General features: G+C 39.9%; 1 long non-coding RNA gene across 18 annotated transcripts; it reads right to left on the bottom strand.

The window, feature by feature from the left end:
• On the bottom strand, window positions 1-6,564 carry LOC127296891 (uncharacterized). 18 transcript variants are annotated; one of them, XR_007848775.2, is made up of 7 exons: window positions 5,583-6,564; window positions 4,920-4,963; window positions 4,637-4,768; window positions 1,862-4,028; window positions 678-800; window positions 319-385; window positions 1-230 (listed from the first exon to the last, which is right to left on the bottom strand). It is a non-coding gene; the product is annotated as an uncharacterized lncRNA (long non-coding RNA). The 18 variants fall into 18 exon arrangements; XR_007848784.2 differs by having other exon boundaries at window positions 4,637-4,739; XR_007848788.2 differs by having other exon boundaries at window positions 4,637-4,731.
• Between the last annotated feature and the right edge of the window lie 976 nt (window positions 6,565-7,540).

The following is a 7,540-nucleotide window of genomic DNA, read 5'->3' as shown; positions in this document are numbered from 1 at the left end:
TACTAGATTTTGATGTGCGCCTTGGCGCACGAACCCGTAAAGATTGTGTCAATATTTATTTTATATACATTTGGAAACATCAGCAAGTACTAAATAAAAATTGAATAATTATCCATTTCAAAAATTATTAGTTGACGAAGCGGAGCAAAAGAACACAACATATCATATGTCTTGTATGAGTCGGTAGGCGTGTAGGACTGCAGGAAAGCGACTGCATACTTCAAAAACACCTGCAATCCAGAAACAAAATCATAATGATGGATACATTCCAGGGAAAATTCCTTACCAATTCTAAATCGCGCGTAAAACAGGGCTGACCTTGCCAATTCCAGGAACAGGGTAACAGTGGGGATGGGTCATGGAATCACAGCTTGCACCAGGTTAGCTGTTCCAAGTTTATCAGTTAGAACATGCACACGAAAAAAAGAAAACATTAGATTTGTCCAATCAAATCCAATTGAAAAAAATGATAGTCTCTGTAGGTTAGGCCGCATTGCGAGTTCTGCATGTGGTCAGATTATAAATGGCTGGGCAATAGTACTATGCAGCACTATAAAACAGACATAAATAAAGAAAACACAAGAGAAAACCCGTTAAGTAGCTGAGCAAAAGGCAAATCACGTAGGTAAATCAGAGTATGCATAGAGCTCAGAAAACAAGGGCTGCCTGATGTTCACCTTATTTGTGTGCTTCTAGCGTCATATCTTCCAGTATGTTATTGTGCTCTCGTCTCTAAGGTCATCTGGTGAGAGTTGTACCACCTTTGTCGGTAGGGCACCGACTTCGTACACGAGTGTCAGCTAAGAAATCAAACAGAGTCAGAAATTGGCAGGCTATAAACTGATTGTTTTCTTTATAAGAGCATGTATTTGAGGACTAAAATGAGTTCACACCTTATGCAGCTAAAACCAAGAGGTTAGCAGTATAGTATTCCTGTTGCAGTAATAAATATGCTCTCTACATTTATATAGCAAATGGCTTTAATTGTTAAGATTTACAAGAAAGCTCTACAATCTTCTTTCTACAGGGAATACTGGAAGGGAACAGCAGGTTCGCGAGAGCGCCTGAATATATTAATCATTGAAATGCACATATGGAAAAACTATTTTGCAGGTATTTGATTGTTGTCGTTAAGGCCTAGAAAGGAGCATTCAATTGAACTTATATACCATACCAATAATGTAGTAGAAATGTACTACTGTAGTGAGTCTTATCCGCCACATAAGATGCTCATCAGAGCAATTCATATCAAGAGGCTGGTTGTGTCTGCTGATATTTATGTGTACAGAGTACTTGCAGAATAACAGACACTATATGGTAGATGTGAGAAACACCATCTAATACGAACTTAAGATAAAAAAAATAGGAACTTAAAAAGTAGGAATCCAAGTGGCACCACGACCAATCCTCCCGAGAGCTTCCTTGGTAGGGAACAGCGGGTTAGCAAGAGCGCCTGAATAAGACCACACGGTTCACTAAAATCTTAATTTTCATAGGATAACAATTATGAGAAAAGCTAGTCGCGAGGAAAATGGACACCAAATCAGGAATCATAATAATTGAATTCAGAAGAATCTATATAGATAATATGTGATGGAAACTTCCTTGTAAAATTAATTTGTTCCCAATATAAATTTTAGAACCGAGATCAATATTTATATCATCTCGTTTGGCGAAGCTAGGAATTCAATTGTTGGGATCCATGTACCAGCTACTTGATGCATATAAATAGCCTGTCCTAATTACCATACACTGTAGCAGCACCAATTGTGTGCTACAATTCAACCGAGCCCAACCCCATCGTTCTAAGATTAGGTAGCAGTTGGCCGGCTGAGGAGAATATAGAGTAACACCTTCTCACCTTCTCTGTAGAAGGCCAGGGGTGAGGAGATCGAACGAATCAATTCTCCACTATAGCTAGCTGCTGGGCACATCTTCTCATCACTGTATCATCTCTCCACCGAAACCTGAGCTCCTGCACCGTGGCTCTGACCTAGGAGACCTAGCATGACAAAACAAGGAGAGGAAAGGGAGAGATTACCTCAAATAAAAAGAACAAACAATAGAAGCAAAAAACTATAAACTATGCTATCAATTTCTTATATATATAACCACACCCCTCATATGCTTCGACAACTATGTAGAGAACCAAACACAGTTTGAGTGCATCAGATGAAAATTAAAGCTTATGCTTTAAAATCACCACTTTTTGAAGGGATTTAAAATCACCACTTTAGTTCTTTCAACATGAACTTCATGTCAAATACTAAGAAAATCATGAGGAGAATACTTACTATAAGCAGAATCTATATGCCAAGTAAAATTCATTACCTGTTGCAGATTTGGTAAGCACATCTGCAAAGCTACAATTCACTAAGGTCAATTTTCAATAATACATGAAGGGAAAATCACTACAATGTGGACTTCATAGTCAAGCCATCCGAGAAATGCTCCAACACGTGCGAATCGGTGGCATCTCTCCTTGGCTCTGTTTACTTGTCTCTCTTCAATAAACATATATGAAATTAGACCACTGACTTCAAATCTGACAAATGATTTCAGAAAATAGCAAGACCTTATGAAATAAACACATTCAGATATAACATCGGACAAAAGTCTGAATGTTCACAAAATTAACAGAAACATGAGCTTCAAAACAATCCAACACAAACATATTTTCCCTAGAGTTTACTCATATATTATCGATGATACCATGCATGGACAGGTCACAAAACAGAGCTAAATTTCAGAAATAAACGAATTAGTATGTAGACAACAAAGCACACGAATAAATTCATTTCCCATGCATCCTACTTGGATTTTTTTTCTCATCACCTCGGGCATACATAACAAATAATCTGGCATGCACAATACAACAGAACCATCCGATAAAAATAACAAAAGAGAATATCTGGCATGCACAATGAAGGATTACAGAAGATACAAAAGCAACAGTTATGAAGTTTTGAGCTGCATACTTATTAAATTGGTTGACTTGTACTGTAAAATCTGGCACTTGGTCCCATAATGTTTGCTATAGAAAACTGTCCCAGTTCATTTACTTAACATTTGCTTTTCCAACTGGAAGAGTTTCTTAAAACTATGAAAGGCTACTAAAAGAATTGAAACGGTGATTTGATCAGATTCTTTACTTCCACAGGATGTGGTTTTTATTGCAACGGGGATCTTCAGGCCACCACAAATATCCGCATCGGATCTTGGCTTCGAGTACTCTGTGACTGAAACCGCTTAAAGCCAAGATCCGATGCATGGATAAAATGATGGTCTAAGAACAGTAATCCTACAACAGAATATGGTGACTTACACAGTGGTACTACTACTGTTAATTGTTACTTACAGAAACACACTGAAATTTGATAGCCAGGTTAAGAAAAACTCTACAGTAAAAGCAGTGCTAAATTTGGCAATGCCTTATTACTACAGATTACAGAGCAAGCTTCAGGTCCAAAAGCAACACTAACAACATCTTGCTGGTTCAAAAGCATGGACATATTGCTTGCGGGTTCAGATACAATCTGAATTCAAAAATATGCAATAAACTGCTTGTAAAGAATGTCATAGAGATAGATGTGCGCCTTGGCGCACGATCCCGTGAAGTTCGCGCCGATTTAAACTTTATGCAGTAAAAATCATGTGGAAAATGTTAAAACGTTTTTGGGCATTGTCAAATCACATGAGCTCTCCTCTGTTGGAACTTGGAAGCGAGACCTACAATCGGTAAATTCCGATTTACCAGGTGGCTCCATGAGCTCCCCTCTATATTATACCACTATAAATTATGTTATGTAGAGGTTCTTTTGATTTTCACACCTGATGGACATTCAGCAAGTTTCCGTTAGCTTTCTAGCGCGAATTTAGATGCTTAGCTAACAAACCATTGCTGAATAGGTTTCCTCATGTCCCTGGAATATACAATCATGAGCAGATAGATGCATGGAAAAAGATAGTGAATGTTGTTCATGCAAAAGGAAGCCAACCATAGCTTTCTGAAACAGAGGGTTCATCTGCTGAATAAAGAATATTATCTAATGAGAAATTTATAGTGAGGTTTTCTCATGAGTTTCCCTTCTCTTTTATTAAGGTTAAATGTAGCAAAGATTGAAATGCAAAATGCAAAAAAGAAATGAAAGATCCTAAACAGGAAAGCTAAGGGTATCTTTCTAATGAAAATTGATGTAGAGAAGTTGCAAGGTCATTTATATAGACGATTGGCAATGCAAACTGAACATTGAATCGTATAGCATAAAAAGGATAATTCTAAAAGCTTTCCTCACAAAAAGAGATGTGCTAGCAATTCTAGGTGAAAGTAGAGGAGCAAGTGAACAAAGAAATGAATCAAAACGTGCCCATGGAAGCTGGTTCATAGTAAAGTAATTAAACGAACTGTGCCTGTTCCTTGTGGGGGTAATCCGTCTGAATTCACATGTCCAATTGAGCAGTAATAAACTACATCGATAAAAATACAAATAATTTTTCCACCATATTTCAAAAACTTCAGCTGCATTATGCACGACCACAAGAATTCAGCCACTCACACTAATCAAAATTTAAGCACTGTGCTTTGAAACATAGGACCAGGAATTAAGAGGCTTTGTAACCAAGCTAGATTGCATACCATTAATAATCCAAGTTCTGCTGCTGCAGTTAATTAAGCGCCACGAGCACCGGTGGCACGTACCTCCAAAATCCTCTTCATCAAGAATTTAAGAACTCCAACACTTCAAACGTAGGCAAGACATAAGAAGTGCTTCAGGAAAAAAAAAAGTCACCATAAGACCGGAAGGGTCGACAAAATACAGAGAAGTCCTTCTAAGTGGGAGAGTAAAATGACAGTTGCTACAGGTACATCGCTGTATAAAGATGGGAAAATGAGTATTATATGCAGTATCTCCACTCACCCATGTATTGACATAAATTTTTGGTGCTTTTGAAGCTGAACCATCTGAGGATCGATAGAAAAAGAGGGTGTTAAAGAGGCAAAATATAGACAACATGTACAGTTAAAGAAGCATATCACGTTCTATGTCGCTCTAGAAGACAAAAAAATTTGCAGTGCCAGCCAATAGACTATAAGAAAGTGCAACGTACTTTCTTTACCCAGTTCAAAAAACAAAAAAGTATATTAAATCATTTAATTGGTTATTTATCTAAACAGAACAGCGAATAAAAATATCTAACGATGTCTGCAAAATAACTTCAAATAGTATAAGATGTTGCATGTGAAGTATCTTTTGTCTTTTTAGTTTCCTGTGATCAAAAGCAGGCACTGGAACAAAGTAAATCTACATATACCTATGTAGCACACCAAGAAAAATAAGAGATCCCTTAACTGACACAATATACCATAAAAAATATGTATACCAGGCATCAAATTTTCTATATTTATAACTAACTAAAGAATCATTTCAAAGTAAGAATGGTTGAAACTTGAAAACCTGACCAACAAAAAAAATATGTATAACTAAAAGCATAAGAGCATAGTGCCGATTCATGTAAAGAAATATATCGGCGTCTAAGTAAGCAGTTCTATTTAAAAATGAAGAAAAGTTTAGAAACTAAACATATTCATTTGATTTCTCTTGTATAGAAGACCAGAAAGTCTGCAGCACGTTGTCGCTTGGTTCCGGCGACTCAAAGAAGAAAACCCCTCTCGGCTTCTTGGCCTAGAAGCTACACAAACCCTCAATCTTCAACATGACTAGGAGTATACAGGCCTACATGGGTATACCAACAAATATATGAAAAGACAACTTGCACGGGCATAACAACAAACAGTTGGCAGGCAACAAACTGAAAGGGAGGTGACCATGAGAGTAAATCAAAATAAAAAAGGGAAAGCTCACGAGGGTGTAGGGAGAGGAGGGAGGAGGCCGGTGAGGGTTGGTGGCAGCAAGTCCATGGCTTGGCAGAGCCTCCTTCTTCTCTATGGGAAGAGGAACTGAAATTGGGAGGAAGGAACGAGAAGGAAGAGCTCACCTGGGGAGATAGAACGAACAGCAACTCCGGCGATCGGCGCCATCTTGGCGATTGTACGGGCCATGCCAAAATCCGCCTCCTTCTAATCCCGTTGAAGCCAGGCCACCAGTCCTCCTTCCTCCTAGGCATCCAGCCGACGGTGAAAAAACGAGGAACAACATGGGATTGGGGGCATATTGTTGGGGTATGGTGGGGGAGAAGAGGCGGTGTCTTGTGCTTCTCCTGGTCAAGGATGGAGTAAGGTGATTAGGCAGACAATGGAAAGCAAAAGAGTGCCCCTGTGGAGGGCTTCTGCTCCGCGTCCTCGAGCGCTGACTCGACGAAGAAGGCTATGACGGCGAGCGTCGGGGTGGGGACGACGACGCGCGGCTGAGGAAGGAAGGGGCGGGAAGGGGAGGCGGCCCTAGCGATGACGACGGGGTGGCGGCGCGAAGCAGAGGATGCCGCCGATGGAGAGGAGCGTCGGGGAATGGGGCGCCGTGCGAGGCCTGGGATTGGGGAGGAGGAACCGAGCGACGGGATTGGGGATTTGGGAGAGGAGGAGGCGTGCGAAGGATTGGTGGAGCGCTAGCGACGCCGGGCCGGGCGGGCTTCCGGCTGACCCGTGGATAAAATGCGGGTCTGCGGGAGGGCCTCGCTGCCCTGGACGAACGGCCGGCCGAGATCGCGCCACATCAGCTCGATCTGACGGCTCAAAATCCAAAACGCTGTGAGAGCCCCTATGGGGGGCATCATATACACCTTTAGATGTCTGCGATTATGACCCGGAGACCAAAAGAAGATCAGCTACATATTGTTTAATTTAGTTTTGACCGATGTAGCTGAAAGTATAAGATCTTCATGAGAACTTTTGTTGATAAACAAGCGGCTCCGTTCACAATTGCCACGACGATCCAGAAAACCTACTACCGTCAGACTGAAATTTATACTGGTAAAAGAGTTGAAGTTTGACCATCTTTAAGGGGAAAAAACGTGTAGTGTCAACTACTAAAATATGTTATGATTATAGTATGGATTATTTTGACATACTTACTTGTTTAGATACAAATTGACAGTCAAAGTATCATACCGAAGACTATATTGATGTCCTCAAAAACTTGGTTTTTTTTATAAGGGATACGAAGTAGTATTCAACATTTGCTTGGCATAGATGAAACACTTACAATTAAGAGCAGATACTTCGATTCTGACATGAATCTGGAAGAAATTGCTGAATTGTGTTGTGTTTAACTTTGTTACATAATCTTCAATGAGAAATAGCCATACATAGGCAGTGGGGCCAAGGAGGGCCATCCACACACCCCTACTCAAAGACTTCACAATACTACAAATATGTTTATTCTTTTGGCATATATTACCTTCTATATTGGTTGTAATAACATCTTATATTATGAGACAGAGTACGATTAAATCGCCACCCTCAACTCTTATTTAAATCTTTTAGCCCATTTATGATGATTGCCAAGCTCTGCCACTGCCTATAAGCAAACAGTTGGTTACCTAAATGGAAAACGAAGAAAAAATATTGTGTGCTTCTTTCGCC

This window comes from Lolium perenne, chromosome 1 (assembly GCF_019359855.2).
Source record: "Lolium perenne isolate Kyuss_39 chromosome 1, Kyuss_2.0, whole genome shotgun sequence".
Lineage (NCBI taxonomy): Eukaryota > Viridiplantae > Streptophyta > Magnoliopsida > Poales > Poaceae > Lolium > Lolium perenne.
This window is presented reverse-complemented; position numbering and strand designations above follow the sequence as displayed.